At 37.4% G+C, this 22,331-nt stretch overlaps 1 non-coding gene across 1 annotated transcript; it reads left to right on the forward strand.

Moving 5' to 3' along the window:
• The first annotated feature begins 17,913 nt into the window (after positions 1-17,913).
• LOC112768798 (small nucleolar RNA R71) lies at positions 17,914-18,021 on the forward strand. Its single transcript, XR_003186186.1, has one exon. It is a non-coding gene; the product is annotated as a small nucleolar RNA R71 (small nucleolar RNA).
• Positions 18,022-22,331: the final 4,310 nt, after the last annotated feature.

The raw sequence follows: 22,331 nt of genomic DNA on the forward strand, positions 1-22,331 counted from the left end.
ATCTCTTGTCTGATATAACTGTGTTTGCTATATTATACTCCTGCTGGTGGTTGGGAGGTCTGAAGGAATTGTAAAGGGAAGTATTAGTTAGACTGAAGGATCTTTAGTCAGTTGCCACTTACAGTTTAGTTTGTTTATAAGTTTTGATATTATCTGGAGGAAGTTCTAAGATTGCCTTCGGCTTTCCTCTTTTATTATGTATTAAATATGTGGAAGCTGTTACCATGCTGGGGACCTCTGGTTCTCACCCATGTGGATTTTGTGGTTTTCAGATGCAGGACGTGAGGTTTCTCGCTAAGGCATGCTGGAGACTTCTGGATTAGCGAATATCCTTTGTTTTCGGACTCCGTCTTGGTTTATATATCTTGTTTAGATACTTTTATCTCCACTAAATAATACAAACTGTGATGACTCCTCTTATAGGAGATTTTTGGAGAATAGGGTTCTGAATTTGTGTCCCTTTGGGTTTCCTTTGGGGTTTTCCTTATTTTATTACATGTATATATATTGCTATGCTCGTACCGGTTATCTTCGCATCCGGATTTGAGTTTTGATATTCCCGTTTTTGAGACTCTTTGTATATATATGATCTCGCGTTAGCTTATCCTTTGCTCGTTGCGTTATCGATCGGAGTGTTGTGCTTTCGAGTTGCGATTTTTGTTTACCCCTTTTTCTACAAAGGCTCCTAGTTATAATCCTTATTCACACTACTATACGTACTAGATTTTTGTTTTAGAGGTCGTAACACATTGCCATCTCTGGATTATGACTTAAGCATAAGACTCTGTATGGTAGGGTGTTACAATATTTATGTACAACTTTTATTTCAATTAGTTATTTTATATAGATTGAAACTAAAGTTATGATAGAAAAATAATGAAATGTCATATAATTTAATTTAGGTAATTGATATTTTGAATTTAACTGTATTTTATACAATGTAATTAGTATGTTTACTTTATAATTTAAATTAAAAATAATTATTTGAACTCAATGATATTTTGATAAATGAAATTTTATTTATTCTAAAAATAATCCTTACAATATTATATTTAAATTCTAGATTGTTATTCTATCACAAATATTTTATAAAATTATTATATTACTCATATATATTTAACTCTAACTCTAAATTCTTAAATTAAATCCTAATTCTCTAATCCCTAAATCAAAACACAACGCACACATGCGCTCAGAAAAGGAAGGAAACGAGAAACAGGGGGAGCTCGAGGTGGAAGAAGAAGGGAAGGAGAGGGAGAAGAGCGTGCCGGTGTTGTGCCCAGCTCGTCGTCGTGGAGCTGTCGCCGCTCTCATCACGGGCCGTCGCTCATTGTCGCTGCTGGGTTCTTCGTCAGCGCTACTGCAGACAAGAAGAGAAAGAGAGAAAGCCAGCACGAGAGAAGAGGAAGAGGGGCGCTGTCTCGCGCCGTCACTGTCACGCCTTGTTGTCACAGCTATGGAGACCGCCACCGTTGTTGGAATCACGAACTGAGTAGAAAGGGAGAGCGACGCTGAGAGAGATTGACAGAAGCTAGTGAAGCGCGTCAGAGAAGGGGAGTCGAATACCGTCACCGCCACCGCACCAATCGTCACCGGTGGAGCTCGCCGTCCCTGGAGGTAAATCGGTGTCGCGTCCTTGCTGCCAATAGTAGGTACATCTCTACATCATCTTGGAACTATCATATGTAATGCAAAATGAACATAATGCTTAGTTTCATATGGTAAAATAAACTGGTGGTTCTATTCTGGTTTATATTTATATTTTATCAAGATCTGAAGTCTATTCTTAGAAATTGAAGAAAAAAATTGAAATTACTAGAATGGTTTCATATTATAATATAAACTAATCTTCTAATTTTTAAGTTATTTTTATGCAGCATAATGAGTGATAAAATAGTTAAAATCATTACTGAATACTATTGGCATTTTCTTTTCTTTTTATGATTTGTCTCTTTTGTTGGGTTTTGTTTGTATACTGTGAATTTTTTTTCATGAAGATGCCGCTTTGTTTGGTGATAAAAGAGTAATGAACTAATGATGGTCCATGAGAAGCAGATTTAAATGTATTTAATCGAATAATATTTTCAATGCTTTAATCATGTATGTTCCATTGCTTTGTGTTGATTAAATTTTGAATCTAATTATGTGAGTTTAAATTTATTGTTTTATGGAGATATATGAATTGATTAATACCCATCAGATCCATTGTGTCATAGGCTGGTTGGCTTGCAATAAGGAAAAAAGTCAACTACACTAAATATTTTTCATAAAATCTTGCTATGTTTTATAGGTTTAAAAATCGTAGTTTGCCCTTTTATAGGTTTGAAAATCATATTTTTCTAGCTTTATTGTAACCTTATCTGAATTATACTCTAACGTGTGAAATACTCAAACCCTTATTATGTGAGAGCTTGAATAAAAGGTTTGAATGTGGAGTTTGAATCCAAGAACAAGAAGCTCAGTGAGGATCTTGCTCCTGCTAAAGCTAAGATGGTAGTAGCTATTGGTGCCAGTGGCAAGGTATGAGAAGCTTTGATTAGTTTGTTTTCTTTTGATGTGTTTTACCTCAAAAAGCATAGAATGTGTCATAATTCATTGTTACTTATCTTGTTTTTCTCTTTATGATATAAAGGGTGGTTAATCCATGTCTTAAGAGTCATCAATCACTATCTGAAATAGTTTCTTTATTTCAATGGTTTTAACTTTCAATTCATATGGTGGAACAAAAATGAGATCATATATATATATATATATATATATATATATATATATATATATGTTTTTATAAACTTTACTTGTTTTTGCTGAATGAAAGAGGCAATTGGGGAACGCCAGAGCCCCAAATTCAAAGACATACAGAAACTCATTGCTGAGAAAGAAAGTCTCCACGAAACCAGTGCTTGCCACCATCAATGCCATCAGCCTTTGGCAAAGAGCCCAAAAGCCCCCCCCCCCAACACACACACACACACACACTTGTTGAATTATGTCACTCCTTAAAGAATCATGATATGAAGAGAGACATAAAAGGACCTCTGAATCATCTGCAACCGGTAGCGATTATTTGCACACAGTAGCATTGTTGGAGAAATTTAGAACCGTTCAGCTCATCTTTTAGTAGTTAAGTATTGTGTGATTATTACACTTTCTAGTTCCTGTTTCTTTTTTCACCTCAAAATTATGTACTGCTAGTTGATGACGAATGAATTACCATACTTTCCAGATAAGGGTAGACATTGAAACAAAAGGGGAGTTCATCAATGACCTTATAAAAAAGGCGGTAGATGCAGCCTACATGGACATTGAAGAAGTCTTAAAGTTTGTTGATGGGGTTGATGGTGAACTATCCTCATTGGTACATTTCTCATAAAGTTATTGATCTGGTGGGCCAATGGCTCTTTATATGTAGCACTAAGGATTTCATATTATATTCATGAGCAAAAATTATTTTAGGTAATTTTATTTGTTGAATTGGAAACTCATGTATGTTTTTGTTCCAATGTGAATCAATTTTTTTCTCCTTGTTAAGTGCATGTAAGGATTCAACTTATAATTTTGACCGACATATCATGCCATTAATTATGTGACTCTCTTCAACCTTATGTATGGAGTTGAGGATCCGTCAATTGTAGGGATGTTTTTAGATAGTCCATTCTCTGATTTGGTTGATTTGATGATGGAACTTGTAGATACATATAAAGTTCATCTTCCAAAGTTCAATGTGAGTATATATAGTTGCTTTTATACTTATAACTAATGCTGAATCAAAATTTGGTAACAGTTTTACTATTGTTAAGCTGATTTTGTTTAATTTTTAATGTTACAGGTAAAGTTTGCAATCCAATACATGCAAAGAGCAATTCAAAAGCTTTTGGGTTGCACTGAAGAAAATCCAGAAGAAGGGAAAGGGTGCTGCCAAATTGTTCTATTCTCATACTTGTATATTGGATGAGATGGAATGAGTCTTATAATGACTTTAGTTATCTACATGCAATATTTTGATGTCTTGTGTACTTTTTGAAATGAGATTTTACGTGTTATTACATGTAATGGATAATTACACTCTATTTTTATTTTGTTTGGACTAAAAACATATCTAGCTTATAATAAAACTTTTATGATTTAGATTTCTTGAATTTATTATTTTTAGATTTATTTGGTGATTATCATCGTTTTGGGATGTGATTATGTTTTTAAAAAAATTAAATCGCATAAAACAAAACAGGCTATGGTCACGGTTTTTAAGTAGGGTGACCATAGATAGACTATGGTTGATGTGGCGGAAATTGGCGAGTTAAGAAATTATTATAAGAGATACGTTGCGGGTATAGTTCTTAACCAACCAAAAATCCGTTTATCAATTTATAAGAGTTGTCACAAAATTAGAATTAAAATACTGGGAGTATGAATCCCAGGTCGTCTCCCAACGAGTTGCAGAAAGATGTGCGATTTTATTAATCAGATGTTTTCAAAAAGGGTTTGAGTTTGATAGACTGGGAATTAAATCAGGGAATTTGTATAATTTAAATAAAAACCTTGACCAGGAGTAGATTAGTCGGAAGACCTATCCTTGTTGGAGTTCCCTCAAGATTAATTGATAATTGAAGGTTGTTCTGCTCAGTTATCCTTTACCAGATAAAGGAAAGTCAAGCAAGTTGGAAGTCAGTTTCTATTCACAAGTTCTAATCCTCTCCCTTGGGAAGGACTAGTGTCAGTGATTAGAGGGCGACCCAACGATAAATCCAATTATAATTTTACTCTTGAGCATTCCAATTCAAGGTCCTCCTTTCAATCAACTCCCAATCAAGTTATGGAACTACTCGCTCATTATGATTGTAAACTTCACAAAATAAGAAAGGGAAATAAAGAAAGACATGATAAATAATAATAATCAAAGAGACCAATTAAAAATAAAAATAGTTCTTGTATTAATAAATTCTAAAAATAATCCAATAGTAACTCTGAATAAATTAAGGATATGAAAGAGTAAGTGATAAGTAAGGAAAACAAACTAGAGTAATGAAGTCTTTGCGGAGGTAATAACTCTTCTCAATATGCCAATCCAAAATGCAATAAAAACAAAATCCTAAGAACTATGAATGTGTAGAGAGAAAACCTAGAGGAGGAGTAAAATTAGATCTAAAAACTAAAATTATGCGGAATGAATTTCTCCCTGGTCTCTGCATATTTCTTGGCTCTAATCTACTTTTCTGGGCCGAAAACTGGGTCAAAACAGGGCCCAAAATCGCCCCCAGCGAATTTTGCAGATTCTGCAGATCGCGCACGTCACGCGATCACGTCATCCATGCGTTCGCGTCATCCAGCGTTTTGCCTTGCCACGCGTGCGCGTCGTCCACGCATTCGCGTCACTTGCGCAGTTTCCAATCCATGCGTTCGCGTTAGGCACGTGAGCGCGTCACTGCAATTTCCTCTATTTCGCGCGGTCGCATGAGCCAAGCGCCCGCGTCACTTCTCGCTGGTCATCTCCTTAATTTCTTGTGTTCCTTCCATTTTTGCAAGCCTCCTTTCCAATCTCCAAGTCATTCATGCCCTATAAAGCCTGAAACACTTAACACATGGATCACGGCATCGAATGGAATAAAGGAGAATTAAAATACATAATTAAAAGTCTCTAGGAAGCAAGTTTTCAACCATGGAGTAATTTTTGGGAAGGAATTGTAAATACATGCTAATTTAATGAATAAGTGGGTAAAGATTTGATAAAACCACACAATTAAACACAATATAAACCATAAAATAATGGTTTATCAACCTCTCCACACTTAGACATTAGCATGTCCTCATGCTTAGTTGAAGGAGATAAAATAAATGAGTAGGAACATGTAAAACTCATGCAATGCAATGCAACCTATATATGTGAATGCAACTATATGATTCTTGTCCACTTGGTCAAAAGTAAATAAGCTCTTCAAGACAATCACAAATCAAATTCTACTAATTCAATTCTTATACAGTAAGAACAGATAAAAATGCAAGAAGGTAGGTCATGAAAGCAGGGATCATAGAAATTAGGCATTGAACCATCACTGATGATGTATGTACACTCTAGTCTCTCTAGTGTATAGGGTAATCACTCTATCCTTCTCTAATCATGCTTTCTAATTTTTTTGTTCTTCACCTAACCAATCAACAACATTTAATGTACCAATGCAAACATCATGAGGTCTTTTCAAGGTTGTAATGGGGCCAAGGTAAGGGTAAGGGTACATATATGGCTAAGTAAGCTTATAAATTGAATCTTTAATTAACCCAAGCTTTCACCTAACACACATATATATCCTATATAACTTAAATTTCACACCTAGCTACCCAAAATTTCCCTTTCACATTCCATACTCATGTATCAACTTTTATTTTAATTTTATCATATATGCATTGATCCTTGAATTTTAACTTGCATTGGGTTAATTTTGTCCCCTTATTTATTTATTGAATATTTTTGGATTAATTATTTTTTTCTTTTTTTTTAAGAATAAAAATAAACATAGCTTATCAATGCACATAGATTTTTAATTTTCTTTTATAGTTTCATATGAGTAGGTACCCAAATTCTCATTATATTATCATGACACATTCCCATATTATCTTTTGTTCCCATAATTTTCCCATACTTAATTAACACACAATTCTATCTTAAGCTAACTAAAGATTCAATTGGGATATATAATTATTTTTCCGCTTAAGGCTAGTGATGTGGTAAAATACAGAACAAATGGGATTTAAAGGCTCAAAGTGGCTAACAAAGGTAACTTAAGGGGTAGGCTTAATTTGGACAAGTGAGCTAAACAAATAATGGCCTCAATCATATGCAAGCATATAAATATATTAAACATTGGACATATAGGATGAAACAAAATATAGATTACAATCATAGAGAAGTAAACACACAAGAATAAAATAATTATGGTTAAATAATGTAACCATGTATTTAGGCTCAAAGTCTCACAGGTTGTGTGTTCTTTAGCTCAAAAACCATGTTCCAAATACAACTTCAAGCAAATTTAACATAAAAGTTTTGATTAAAATTAGTGAAATTTTGTTCTAAAAATAGAGTTTTAGAAGAAACTTATTATCTTTTCAATCAAGTAGAACATGCATGCAACTAACCTATTACTATGCAATTTATCCTATTCTACAAGAGAAAAACTAACTAAATGTCTGATGCTAGGGCATTTTGGCCAGTTTCACTGACCTTTTCTTTATTGTTTTAGGGTAGTTTCATGCATTTTCTTAGGTTAATAAGCAAGTTTTGGGTAGATAATCACTTACATCTTGATTCAAGCAAACATTGTGAATTTCATGTGATTTTATGAGAATTATGCATGAATTGAATGACAAATTGGATAATGCATGTCTCATAACTTGGATTAGAGCTTTGATGCACTTTATTTACTTGATTTCAGGACAATGGAAGCAAGGAAGAGCCACATTAGTAGCCACGTTAATCTAATTAATGTGACCACTAACGTGGAATGGGAATAAACTTGCAACGTTAATGAGAAAAGTGATTGCCAATAACACCTTCGAAACCATCATGACCCACGTTAATTGCCACGTTAACTACATTAACGTGGTAGTTAACGTGGAGAGAAAGGGAGCTCCAGCGTTAGTGGTAAAAGTGAATACCACTAACGCTCCAAATTGGCAATTAGCCACGTTAAGAGTCACGTTAACTCAGTTAACGTGAACTCTAACGTGGAAAGGGAAGAGAATGCCAACGTTAGTGACACTCACCTTTGTCACTAACGTTGGACTTAGCCCAATTGGCCACGTTAAGAGTTACGTTAACTACATTAACGTGAACTCTAACGTGGGAGGAGCAAGGAATCGCCAACGTTAGTGACACTCACCTTTGTCACTAACGTTGGACTAAGCCACTATGAGCCACGTTAATTGCATTAACGTGGAAGCTAACGTTAGTAGACATCCTGGGCTTTCCAGCAATATATAATAGTCCATACTTTGCCCAAGATTTGATGGCCCAAACAAGCGTTCCAAGTCAGCTCAAGAATTCTGGCGTTTAACTCCAAAACTGTCACAAAAGCTGGAGTTAAACGCCCAAACTGGCACAAAAGCTGGCGTTTAACTTGAAGAAAAGTCTCTACACATGGAAGCTTCAATGCTCAGCCCAAGCACACACCAAGTGGGCCCGGAAAAAGATTTCTGCATTAATTACTGATTTCTGTAAACCCTAGGCTACTAGTTCTCTATAAATAGGACCTTTTGCTATTGTATTTTCATCTTTGGATTATCTTTTGACACATCTTCGGACGTTTAGTCCCTAGACACGTTTGGAGGCTGGCCATTTGGCCATGCCTAGACCTTGTTCTTATGTATTTTCAACGGTGAAATTTCTACACACCATAGATTATGGTGTGGAGCTCTACTGTTCTTCATGAATTAATACAAAGTACTATTATTTTTCTATTCAACTCAAGTCTATTTCTTCTCCAAGATATTCATTCGTTCTTCAACTTGATGAATATGATGATCCGTGACACTCATCATCATCCTTACCTATGAACATGTGCCTGACAACCACCTCTGTTCTACTAGCAATGGCTTGAATGCGTATCTCTTGGGCTTCTAATCTAAGATTGGAACCTTCCTGGTATAGGCTAGAATTATTGGCGGCCATTCCTGAGATCCGGAACATATAAACCTTGTCTGTGGTATTTTGAGTAGGATCTGGGAAGGGATGACTGTGACGAGCTTCAAACTCGCGATTGTTGGGCGTGTGATAGACGCAAAAGGATCAATGGATCCTATTCCAGCATGATCGAGAACCGACAGATGATTAGCCGTGCGGTGACAGCGCATTTGTAACGTTTTCACTGAGAGGACGGGAAGTAGCCATTGACAACGGTGATGCCCAACATAAAGCTTGCCATGGAAAGGAGTATGAATGATTGGAAGAAGGCAATAGAAAAGCTGAGGTTCAGGAGGAACAAAGCATCTTTATACGCTTATCTGAAATTCCAACCAAAGAATTACATAAGTATCTCTATCTTTATTTTATGTTTTATTTATCTTTTAATAATCAATTCTTCATTACCATCTGAATTAGCCTGACTGAGATTTACAAGGTGACCATAGCTTGCTTCAAGCCGACAGTCTCCGTGGGATCGACCCTTACTCACGTAAGGTTTATTACTTGGACGACCCAGTGCACTTGCTGGTTAGTTCTGCGGAGTTGTGACAAAGAGTTGAGATTACAATTTTGTGTACCAAGTTGTTGGCGCCATTGATGATCACAATTTCGTGCACCAGATATATAATAAAAGTAGGAAAACAAGTAGGCAAATAACAAGATAAGAACAAAGTGGCAAATGAGCAGTAGAATTATGAAATGAGTTGAAGAAATGTATATTTTGGATTGTTTCGGAGGTAAAAATCTGAGATGAGAAATCACAATCCAAAATAATATATGAGTGGAATACTTGTTAATTAGGAGCAACAATAATCATGCCATGAGTTAAAAAGTTGAAAGAGTTAGTTTAAAAGGAGAGCGGGAAGTTAGAAAGTTAAAAGTGGTTGAACTTGAAAAAGAGGTTAGAAAGCGAAAATCAGTGAGTTAGTAAAAAGAAAATCAGAGGATGTGGCATGATGATTGGTTTCTAAGTAACAAGAATTTCACAATGTTAAGCAACAGTCAACTCATATTAAAGCAGGGAAATCAAGTTGTTGATGATTCATATAGATATAGAAATAGCGAAAAGTGAAATCTAATCATCAATAATGTGATTTATTAACCGGGAAAACAGAGGAATAAGAATGCTGGCCCGTGCATTCAGGAATTGGTTTGGTAAAAGCTGAGGAGTGCCAAAGTCAAATTGCCAAAACCAAAACATGAATGAATATCAAAACAATTTACAGAAAATTGGGCAGCATTCCGGCTAAAATTGGGCGTTCCCGGGTAATAAACAGCAAGCAGAATAGTTCATATAAATTAAAACAAATCTGCAAATAGACATAAATAATATAAATATGAAAGAGCAGTCGCAATAGCAGCATGAATAGTAAGAACATCATATGAACAATACTAACATCACAGCAACAGCAGAATTGCAAAAATTATAAAACAAGTATCAAGAACAGCACAATGAATCAGGCCTAAATCCACTAACCACATCCTAGCTACCTAACCACCTAGGATCCATTACAACATACATCTCTAACTATCCTAAATTTAAACATAAACTGAAAAAATATGCAAATAATTATGAATGAAAGAAAGGTGGCGTTCGGCGGAACCTGGTAGGCGTATGAACTAAGCTAGGGAACTGAGAAATGGCGGGGTTGTGGTTGTGGTGGTGCTGGGAGGGGCACGGTGGCGGATGGGAAAAGAAAAGAGAAAGAGAAGAAAGAGAGGGAAGGAAGAGGGAGGGGGTGGGCGTCGCGGTCGTGGCTGGGTGGTCGAGGGTGCTGTGGCGGTCGGAGGTGATCGGCTGGGAGTGGTAGTGGTTGGGGGGTGGGTTGCAGAGAAGGAAAGGAGAAGAAGGGGAATGGAGGGTGTGACGGGTAGGGTTTCACATCACTGGGGGTTAGTGAAATTGAATCCACGCGTCCGCGTGGGGCACGCGATCGCGTGGCTAGGGTGGAATGGGGTTGACGCGATCGCGTGAGTGACGCGATCGCATGGAATAGGAAAAAGGATGAATGAGCGGTCGCGTGAGGCATGCGACCGCGTCGTCGGAATTTGTGCTAAACACACAATTCCAGCGTCGTTTCAGCTCAACTCTCTGTCTCCTTTTAGGGTGTTGTGCAATCCATGCGACGCGAACACGTCGCTCACACTTTCGCGTAGGATGGGTGTTTTGCAAGTGACGCGTTCGCGTCAGGGACGCGAACGCGTGGGCAGTTTTGTGCTAAACGCACAACAGCCGCACGATTCTAGCCCAGATTTCTGGGCATTGGATTTTTACGCCGATTTCCAGATCACGCGTTCGCGTGATTGACGCGGACGCGTGCGGTGTTTTTCGCAACTGACGCGAACGCTTTAGCGATGCGATCGCGTCGCACGCCTTTCTCCCTTTTTTTATGCAGGTATGCAATTATGCAGTATGCAATGCTAATGCAAATGCTATGAATAACATCCAGGTTCAATAATACAACATAAAATCAAACAGTACGAAATAAAATTTGAAAAAGAAATGATCATACCATGGTGAGTTGTCTCCCACCTAGCACTTTTAGTTAAAGTCCTTAAGTTGGACATTGGATGAGCTTCCTGTTATGGCGGCTTATGCTTAAATTCATCCAGAAATCTCCACCAATGTTTGGAATGCCAACAGCCTCCGGGGTCCCAAACTAGGCATGTGAAGCTTTTGAGCAGCTTCAAACAGGTCCTCAGGCTCCCGGGTGGACGAATGTCAAAATAGATTCCAGGATCCCAAACTATGCTTTTAAATCTGCCTTCGTCTTGATCTATATTTTTTCCATCTGGGCGGTTTAGAAATTAGATTCTCACCAAGAAGACCAAACATTTTCCGAGATCCATTCAATTGAACATGATACCAATCCGTGCACTTCGAGTTGAAGTGTGGAACCTTATTGAACCTTGTGCACCAGCTCTGAGTACGAGCCATTTCCCTCTTACTCTTAAAGCCGCAGAGTGCTCTAAGCTAGCCATCTGTTTCAAGCAAACCATATTCAAGTGGAAAAATAAAGTTAAAGGTTAAGGATTGTACCCACTTGAAGCTTGTATTAGGTAGTAATGGCCTTGGGATAGGTGTTTCCAGTGGTTCTGTAAGTTCTACTCCCTTGTAATCTTCTGTGAATTCCTCCACTTCTTTGTAAAATTCTTCAGCTTCAACATCGTCCTGATCAAAGTCTTCTATGTCTTCCTCATCACTCAAGTCATAAGTTGGAGGTTGAGAGAAATCTACCTCCGCATCATCTTCGCATTCACTTGAGGAAGATTCTTCAATCTCAGAGAATTCACTTGCGGATGCAAGTTCATTACTAGGAGAACTTGACTTGTGAATATCATCATCAAGGAAACTTGCGTCTTAGGTTATTCCGTCTAGTTCTTTATAAAATACCTGCTTTGAGGGTCATGCACTATCCTCCTTAGCATCAATTGTAACATCCTTGACGGAATTTTTCACAACTCTGGATTCCCATAAAGGTTCAGAATCTTCTAAATCTTCAATCAGTACTTCTTCTTCTTGGATAATTTGAGCTTCCTCTAATTGTTCCAGAACAAAGTTATGCTCTTTACTGCCCACTGGGGTTTCTAGTGTCTTGGTACGCAGAAATCGTGACGGTTCCTTCCTTGGTAACGGCGCTGAAAACTTTATATGCACGTCCATAATCTTAATTCTTTGTCACAACTTCGCACAACTGACCAGCAAGTGCACTGGGTCGTCCAAGTAATAAACCTTACGTGAGTAAGGGTCGATCCCACGGAGATTGTCGGCTTGAAGCAAGCTATGGTCACCTTGTAAATCTCAGTCAGGCGGATTTAAATGGTTATAGAGTTTTAATAATTAAATAGATAATTAAAATATGAACTAGGATAGAGATACTTATGTAATTCATTGGTGAGAATTTCAGATAAGAGTATAGAGATGCTTTCGTTCCTCTGAACCTCTGCTTTCCTGCTGTCTTCATCCAACCATTCCTACTCCTTTCCATGGCAAGCTTTATGTAGGGCATCCCCGTTGTCAATGGCTACATCCCATCCTCTCTGTGAAAATGGTCCAATGCGCTGTCACTGCATGGCTAATCATCTGTCGGTTCTCGATCATACTGGAATAGGATTTACAATCCTTTTACGTCTGTCACTACGCCCAGCACTCGCGAGTTTGAAGCTCGTCACAGCCATCCCTTCCCAGATCCTACTCGGAATACCACAGACAAGGTTTAGACTTTTCGGATCTCAAGGATGGCCATCCATGGGTTTTAACTTATACCACGAAGATTCTAATATCTCGGACTCGGTCCTCTGTATTAGATATCTAAGAGATATTCATTCTAGCTTGTTTGCATGTAGAACAGAAGTGTTTGTCAGGCACGCGTTCATAAGTGAGAATGATGATGAGCGTCACATAAATATCACATTCATCATGTTCTTGGATGCGAATGGATATCTTAGAATAGGAATAAGCTTGAATTGAATAGAAAAACAGTAGTACTTTGTATTAATTCATGAGAAACAGCAGAGCTCCACACCTTAATCTATGGTGTGTAGAAACTCTACCATTTGAAAATACATAAGTGATAATGGTCCAGGCATGGCCAAATGGCCAGCCCCCATGAAAGTCTAAGATAGCATAAAAACTAATCAAAGATCCCCTACAAAGATAGTAAAAAGTCCTATTTATACTAAACTAGTTACTAGGGTTTACAAAAATGAGTAAATGATGCAAAAATCCACTTTCGGGGCCCACTTGGTGTGTGCTTGGGCTGAGCATTGAGCTTTACACGTGTAGAGGTTTTTCTTGGAGTTGAACGCCAGTTTGTAACCTATTTCTGGCGTTTGACTCCACTTTGCAACCTGTTTCTGGCGTTTGACTCCAGAATGCAGCATGGAACTGGCGTTCAACGCCAGTTTACGTCGTCTATCCTTAATCAAAGTATGGACTATTATATATTGCTGGGAAGCCCTGGATGTCGAATTTCCAATGCAATTGAGAGCCTGCCATTTGGAGTTCTGTAGCTCCAGAAAAGCCACTTTGAGTGCAGGGAGGTCAGAATCCAACAGCATCTGCAGTCCTTCTTCAACCTCTGAATATGATTTTTGCTCAAGTCCCTCAATTTCAGCCAGAAAATACCTGAAATCACAGAAAAACACAAAAAATCATAGTAAAGTCCAGAAATGTGAATTTTAATTAAAAACTAATAAAAATATACTAAAAACTAACTAAATCATACTGAAAACTATGTAAAAACAATGCCAAAAAGCGTATAAATTATCCGCTCATCACAACACCAAACTTAGATTATTGCTTGTCCCCAAGCAACTGAAAATCAAATAGGATAAAAAGAAGAGAATATACTATAAATTCCAAAATATCAATGAAACTTAGCTCCAATCAAATGAGCGGGACTTGTAGCTTTTTGCCTCTTGAATAGTTTTGGCATCTCGCTTTATCCATTGAGGTTCAGAATGATTGGCATCTATAGGAACTTAGAATTCAGATAGTGTTATTGATTCTCCTAGTTTAGTATGTTGATTCTTGAACACGGCTACTTTATGTGTCTTGGTCGTGGCCCTAAGCACTTTGTTTTCCAGTATTACCACCGGATACATAAATGCCACAGACACATAACTGGGTGAACCTTTTCAGATTGTGACTCAGCTTTGCTAAAGTCTCCAATTAGAGGTGTCCAGGGTTCTTAAGCACACTCTTCTTTTTGCTTTGGACCTTGACTTTAACCGCTCAGTCTCAAGTTTTCACTTGACACCTTCACGCCACAAGCACATAGTTAGGGACAGCTTGGTTTAGCCGCTTAGGCCTGGATTTTATTCCTTTAGGCCCTCCTATCCACTGATACTCAAAGCCTTGGATCCTTTTTATTACCATTGCCTTTTGGTTTTAAGGGCTATTGGATTTTTGCTCTTGCCTTTTGGTTTTAAGAGCTTTTGGCTTTTTCTGCTTGCTTTTTCTTTTTCTTTCCCCCTTTTTTTTCGCTAAATTTTTTTTTCCGCAAGCTTTTGTATTCACTGCTTTTTCTTGCTTCAAGAATCATTTTTATGATTTTTCAGATTATCAAATAACATGTCTCCTTTTTCCTTATTCTTCAATAGCCAACATATTTAACATTCATAAACATCAACTTCAAAAGACATATGCACTGTTCAAGCATTCATTCAGAAAACAAAAAGTATTGTCACCACATCAAAATAATTAAACTAGTTTCAAAGATGAATTCGAAACCCTGTACTTCTTGTTCTTTTGTTTTTAAAACAGTTTTCATTTAAGAGAGGTGGTGGATTCATATTCATAGCTTTAAGGCATAGACACTTAGACACTAATGATCATATAGTAAAGACACAAACATAAATAAAACATAAAGCTCAAAAATAAAAAAACAGAAAATAAATAGACAAGGAGATTAAGGAATGAGTCCACCTTAGTGAGGGTGGCGTCTTCCTCTTCTTGAAGAACTAATGGTGCTTTTGAGCTCCTCTATGTCTCTTCCTTGTCTTTGTTGCTCCTCCCACATAGCTCTTTGATCTTCTCTAATTTCATGGAGGATGATGGAGTGCTCTTGATGCTCCACCCTTAGTTGTCCCATGTTGGAACTTAATTCTCCTAGGGAAGTGTTGATTTGTTCCCAATAATTCTGTGGAGGAAAGTGCATCCCCTGAGGCATCTCAGGGATTTCATGGTGAGGAATTTCCTCATGCTCATGTTGAGGTCTATGGTCTCTTATTTGCTCCATCCTTTTCTTAGTGATGGACTTGTCCTCTTCAATGAGAATGTCTCTGGCCTTAGGTGCCCTAGATGGTTATGAAAAAACAAAAAGCAATGCTTTTACCACACCAAACTTAGAAGGTTTGCTCGTCCCCGAGCAAAAGAAGAAAGAAGTTAGTAGAAGAAGAAGAAAATGGAGGAGATGGAGGTGTGTGAATGGTTCGGTCAAGGGGGTTTAGGTGGTTATGATGTGTGAAAAGGAAGGAGTGATGGTTTGAATTTGAGTGGGTGGGTTTAGGTGGGTGTATGATGGTTTTGGAGGGAAAAGAGTTATGAAAAGGTGTGAAGAGGACAGAAGAAGTGGTGGGGATCCTGTGGGGTCCAAAGATCCTGTGGGGATCCTGTGGGGTCCACAGATCAAGTGGGGTCAAGGACTTAACATCCCTGCTCCAATTAGGTGTGTAAAACGCCCTTGCTGTGCAATCCTGGAATTTAACGCCAGACTGCTGCCTGTTTCTGGCGTTAAACGCCCAAATGTAGCTTGTTTCTGGCGTTTAACGCCAGGTAGATGCTTGGTTCTGGCGTTAAACGCCAACTTGGTGCTTGTTTCTGGTGTTAAACGCCAGCTTAGTGCCTGTTTTTGGCGTTAAACGCCAGATAGATGCTTGTTTCTGGTGTTTAAACGCCAGACTGTTCTCCTCCAGAGTGTGCTGTTTTTTATTCTATTTTTCACTCTGTTTTTGATTTTTTCAGTAGTTTTTGTGACTTCACATGATCATCAACCTAAAGAAAACATAGAATAACAATGGAAAATAAATAAATATAATTAGATAACACTGGGTTGCCTCCCAACAAGCGCTTCTTTAATGTCAATAGCTTGACAGTGAGCTCTCATGGAGCCTCACAGATGTTCAGAGCAAGGTTGGAACCTCCCAACACAAAACTTAGAGTTTGAATGTGGGGGCTTTGATTGACTCTGCAGTGAGAGAAGCTTTTCATGCTTCCTCTCCATGGTTACAGAAGGAGATCCTTGAGTTTTAAACACAAGGTTATCCTCATTCAGTTGAAGGATCAATTCTCCTCTGTCCACATCAATCACAGCCCTTGTTGTGGCTAGGAAGGGTCTTCCAAGGATGATGGATTCATCCTTATCCTTCCCAGTGTCTAGGATTATGAAATCAGGAGGGATGTAAAGGCCTTCAACCTTTACTAACACGTCCTCTACTTGTCCATAAGCCTATTTTCTTGAGTTGTCTGCCATCTCTAATGAGATTCTGGCAGCTTGCACCTCAAAGATCCCAAGTTTCTCCATTACAGAGAGTGGCATGAGGTTTATCCCTGACCCAAGGTCACATAGAGCCTTTTCAAAGGTCATGGTGCCTGTGGTACAAGGTATTAAGAACTTTCCAGGATCCTGTTTCTTCTGAGGAAATGTCAGTTGATCCAGATCACTCAGTTCATTGATGAGCAAGGGAGGTTCATCTTCCCAAGTCTTATTACCAAATAATTTGGCATTCAGCTTCATGATTGCACCAATGTACTTGGCAACTTGCTCTTCAGTAATGTCTTCATTCTCTTCAGAACAAGAGTACTCATCAGAGCTCATGAAGGGCAGAAGAAGGTTTAATGGAATCTCTATGGTCTCTAGGTGAGCCTCAGATTCCTTTAGGTCCTCATTGAGGAACTCCTTATTGATCACTGGACATTCCAGGAGGTCTTCCTCACTGGGATTCACGTCCTCTCCCTCCCTTGTAGGTTCAGCCATGATGGTTAATTCAATGACCTTGCACTCTCTTTTTGGATTCTCTTCTGTATTGCTTGGGAGAGTACTAAGAGGGGTTTCAGTGACCCTTTTACTCAGCTAGCCCACTTGTCCCTCCAGATTTCTAATAGAGGACCTTGTTTCATTCATGAAACTTAAAGTGGCCTTAGATAGATCAGAGACTATATTTGCTAAGCTAGATGGATCCTGCTCAGGACTCTCTGTCTTTTGCTGAGTGGATGATGGAAAAGGCTTGCTATTGCTAAACCTGTTTCTTCTACCATTATTAAAGCCTTGTTGAGGTTTTTGTTGATCCTTCCATGAGAAATTTGGATGATTTCTCCATGAGGAATTATAGGTGTTTTCATAGGGTTCACCCATGTAATTCACCTCTACTATTGCAGGGTTCTCAGGATCATAAGCTTCTTCTTCAGAAGAGGCCTCTTTAGTACTGTTGGATGATTCCTTCAATCCATTCAGACTCTGAGAGATCATATTGACTTGCTGAGTCAATATTTTATTCTGAGCCAATATGGCATTCAGAGTATCAATTTCAAGAACTCCCTTCCTCATAGGCATCCCATTACTCACAGGATTCCTTTCAGAAGTGTACATAAACTGGTTATTTGCAACCATATCAATGAGTTCTTGAGCTTCTGCAGGCGTTTTCTTTAGGTGGATGGATCCACCTGCAGAATGGTCCAGTGACATCTTTGATAACTCAGACAGACCATCATAGAATATATCCAGGATGGTCCATTCTGAAAGCATGTCAGAAGGACACTTTTTGGTCAGTTCCTTGTATCTCTCCCAAGCCTCATAGAGGGATTCTCCTTCTTTCTGTCTGAAGGTTTGAACATCCACTCTAAGCTTGCTAAGCTTTTGAGGAGGAAAAACTTGGCTAAGAAAGCCGTGACCAGCTTATCCCAAGAGTTCAGGCTGTCTTTAGGTTGAGAGTCCAACCATACTCTAGCTCTGTCTCTTACAGCAAACGGGAAAAGCATAAGCCTGTAGACCTCGGGATCAACCCCATTGGTCTTAACAGTATCATAGATCTGCAAAAATTCAGTTAAGAACTGAAAAGGATCTTCTGATGGAAGTCCATGAAACTTGCAATTCTGTTGCATCAGAGAAACTAATTGAGGTTTAAGCTCAAAATTGTTTGCTCCAATGGCAGGGATTGAGATGCTTCTTCCATGTAAATTGGAATTTGGTGCAGTAAAGTCACCAAGCATCTTCCTTGCATTGTTATTATTTTCAGCCATGTCTCCTTCTTTTTCAAAAATTTCTATCAGATTTTCTCCAGAGAGTTGTGCTTTAGCTTCCCTTAGCTTCCTCTTCAGAGTCCTTTTAGGTTCAGGATCAGCCTCAATAAGAATGTTCTTATCCTTGTTCCTGCTCATATGAAAAAGAAGAAAACAGAAAAAAAAATATGGAATCCTCTATGTCACAGTATAAAGATTTCTTTATGTGAGTAGAAGAAGATAAGAATAAAAGAAGAGAAATTCAAACACCAAGAGAGAGGGTTCGAATTTTGAGATGAAGAGAAGTGTTAGTAAATAAATAAATAAATAAATAATTAGAAGGAGATGAGAGAGAGGAAATTTCAAAAATTAATTAAATTAAAATTAAAATTTAAAGTTAAATTTTGAAAATTAAAATTGAAATCAAATTAAAATAAATTTTTTAAATAATTAATTAATTAAAAAGGAAATTTTTTTTTTTTTGAAAAAGAGGGAAGGGATTTTCGAAAATTAGAGAGAAAATTAGTTAGGTAGTTTTGAAAAATATATGATTGAAACAAAAAGATAAGATTGATTGAAAAAGATTTGAAAATCAAATTAAAAAGATAAGAGGTTAGAAAAGAAGTTAGAAAAGATTTTGAAATTGATTTTGAAAAAGATGTGATTGAAATTTATTTTGAAAAAGATTTGAAAAAGAAATCGAAAAAGATTTGATTTTGAAAATTAAAGTTGATTACTTGACTAACAAGAAACTAAAAAGATATGATTCTAGAGTTTAAAGATTGAACCTTTCTTACTAGGCAAGTAACAAACTTAAAATTTTTGAATCAATCACATTAATTGTTAGCATTAATTTTGAAAATTTGAAATAGAAATAAGAAAAAGATTTTTAAAAATCATTTTGGAATTTTCGAAAATTATGAAAGGAAAAAATGAGAAAGATTTGATTTTTGAAAAAGATTTGAAAAAAGAATTTTTAAATTGAAAATTTGATTTGACTCATAAGAAACAACTTGATTTTAAAAATTTATGAAAAAGTCAACTCAAATTTTCAAAAATTTTATGAGAGAAAAAGAGAAAGATAATTTTTTTTATTTTTGAATTTTAATGATGAAAGAGAAAAAACAAAAAAATGACACATAACATAAAAATTATGAATCAAAACACACAATTCATGCAAGAACACTTTGAATGTCAAGATGAACACCAAGAACACTTTGAAGATCAAGATGAACATCAAGACTTATTTTTGATAATTTTCAAGAAAAGAAAAACATACAAGACACCAAACTTAGAAATTATCAAACTTTAGACACTAACAAATTGAAAATGCATATGAAAAACAAGAAAAGACACAAAACAAGAAAATATGAAGATCAAACAAGAAGACTGGCCAAGAACAACTTGAAGATCATGAAGAATGCAATGCATAAAATTTTTGAAAATAATTTTTAGAAAATTAAAAAGATGCAATTGACACCAAACTTAAAACTTGACTCTAGACTCAAACAAGAAACATCAAATATTTTTGGTTTTATTATTTTATTAAACTTTTTTTATTTTTTTTCGAAATTTAATTAGGAAAAATGAAAAAGAAGAAAATTTTTTTTTTGTATTTTTCAAAAATAAGAAATAAAAAGCTTAAAAATAAAATAAAATTACCTAAACTGAGCAACAAGATGAACCGTCAGTTGTCCAAACTCGAACAATCCCCGGCAACGGCGCCAAAAACTTGGTGCGCAGAAATCGTGACGGTTCCTTCCTTGGTAACGGTGCTGAAAAATTTATACGCACGTTCATAATCTTAATTCTTTGTCACAACTTTGCACAACTGACCAGCAAGTGCACTGGGTCGTCCAAGTAATAAACCTTACGTGAGTAAGGGTCGATCCCACGGAGATTGTCGGCTTGAAGCAAGCTATGGTCACCTTGTAAATCTCAGTCATGCAGATTTAAATGGTTATAGAGTTTTAATAATTAAATAGATAATTAAAATATGAACTAGGATAGAGATACTTATGTAATTCATTGGTGAGAATTTCAGATAAGAGTATAGAGATGCTTTCGTTCCTCTGAACCTCTGCTTTCCTGCTGTCTTCATCCAACCATTCCTACTCCTTTCCATGGCAAGCTTTATGTAGGGCATCACCGTTGTCAATGGCTACATCCCATCCTCTCTGTGAAAATGGTCCAATGCGCTGTCACTGCATGGCTAATCATCTGTCGGTTCTCGATCATACTGGAATAGGATTTACTATCCTTTTGCGTCTGTCACTACGCCCAGCACTCGTGAGTTTGAAGCTCGTCACAGCCATCCCTTCCCAGATCCTATTCGGAATACCACAGACAAGGTTTAGACTTTCCGAATCTCAAGAATGGCCGTCCATGGGTTCTAACTTATACCACGAAGATTCTAATATCTCGGACTCGGTCCTCTGTATTAGATATCTAAGAGATATTCATTCTAGCTTGTTTGCATGTAGAACGGAAGTGTTTGTCAGGCACGCATTCATAAGTGAGAATGATGATGAGCGTCACATAATCATCACATTCATCATGTTCTTGGGTGCGAATGGATATCTTAGAATAGGAATAAGCTTGAATTGAATAGAAAAACAGTAGTACTTTGTATTAATTCATGAGGAACAGCAGAGCTCCACACCTTAATCTATGGTGCGTAGAAACTCTACCGTTTGAAAATACATAAGTGATAATGGTCCAGGCATGGCTGAATGGCCAGCCCCCATGAAAGTCTAAGATAGCATAAAAACTAATCAAAGATCCCCTACAAAGATAGTAAAATGTCCTATTTATACTAAACTAGTTACTAGGGTTTACAAAAATGAGTAAATGATGTAGAAATCCACTTTCGGGGCCCACTTGGTGTGTGCTTGGGCTGAGCATTGAGCTTTACACGTGTAGAGGTCTTTCTTGGAGTTGAACGCCAGTTTGTAACCTGTTTCTGGCGTTTAACTCCACTTTGCAACCTGTTTCTGGCGTTTGACTCTAGAATGCAGCATGGAACTGGCGTTCAACGCCAGTTTACATCGTCTATCCTTAATCAAAGTATAGACTATTATATATTGATGGAAAGCTCTGGATGTCTACTTTCCAACGCAATTGAGAGTGCTCCATTTGGAGTTCTGTAGCTCCAGAAAATCCACTTTGAGTGTAGGGAAGTCAAAATCCAATAGCATCTGCAGTCCTTCTTCAACCTCTGAATATGATTTTTGCTCAAGTCCCTCAATTTCAGCCAGAAAATACCTGAAATCATAGAAAAATACATAAAATCATACTAAAAATTAACTAAATCATATTGAAAACTATGTAAAAATAATGCCAAAAAGCATATAAATTATCCGCTCATCATGTCTCCTTCATGCTACGTTTGTCATTAGATTCTCCACATAAAGTTATGAGAGTTCCTTGAGGGTCTAAACGTCTGGAAGATAATTTATGTATTGCTTGCTCCAGCTGATGAAGGGTTGTGTGAAGTTGATCTACTGTTTTCTTGAGGCAAACCTGTGATTCTCGAGGTGATGGATTTGGACATGGTACAAAGGAAAGTGGTGGTGTTTGGGAGTAATTAGATTGGAATTGGGGTAAATAAGGATCGTATGGTGGTAAATGGTAAAAAGGAGCTTGTGAGTGTGGTGGTTCAAAGTTATGTTGAGAGGATGGTCTATAGGCACAGGGTGGGGCTTGTTGGTAGTTACAAGGTTGTTCACCATATCTATTAGCTTGGTATGCATTGTAAAGTGGTCCTCGTCTGTGATACTGTGGAGGGTGTTGTTTCCTAAAGGGTTGATCAAGTCCTCGTGGCTCCATCCATCTTTGATTGTTCTGACCTTGATGCATGTTCCTGCTATAACTTCCGTTTTCTTCAACAATATTAGAACCAAACTCAAAGCACAAGCGGTGAGAATTCATAGTAGCTAA

Source organism: Arachis hypogaea, chromosome 17, assembly GCF_003086295.3.
Source record: "Arachis hypogaea cultivar Tifrunner chromosome 17, arahy.Tifrunner.gnm2.J5K5, whole genome shotgun sequence".
NCBI lineage: Eukaryota > Viridiplantae > Streptophyta > Magnoliopsida > Fabales > Fabaceae > Arachis > Arachis hypogaea.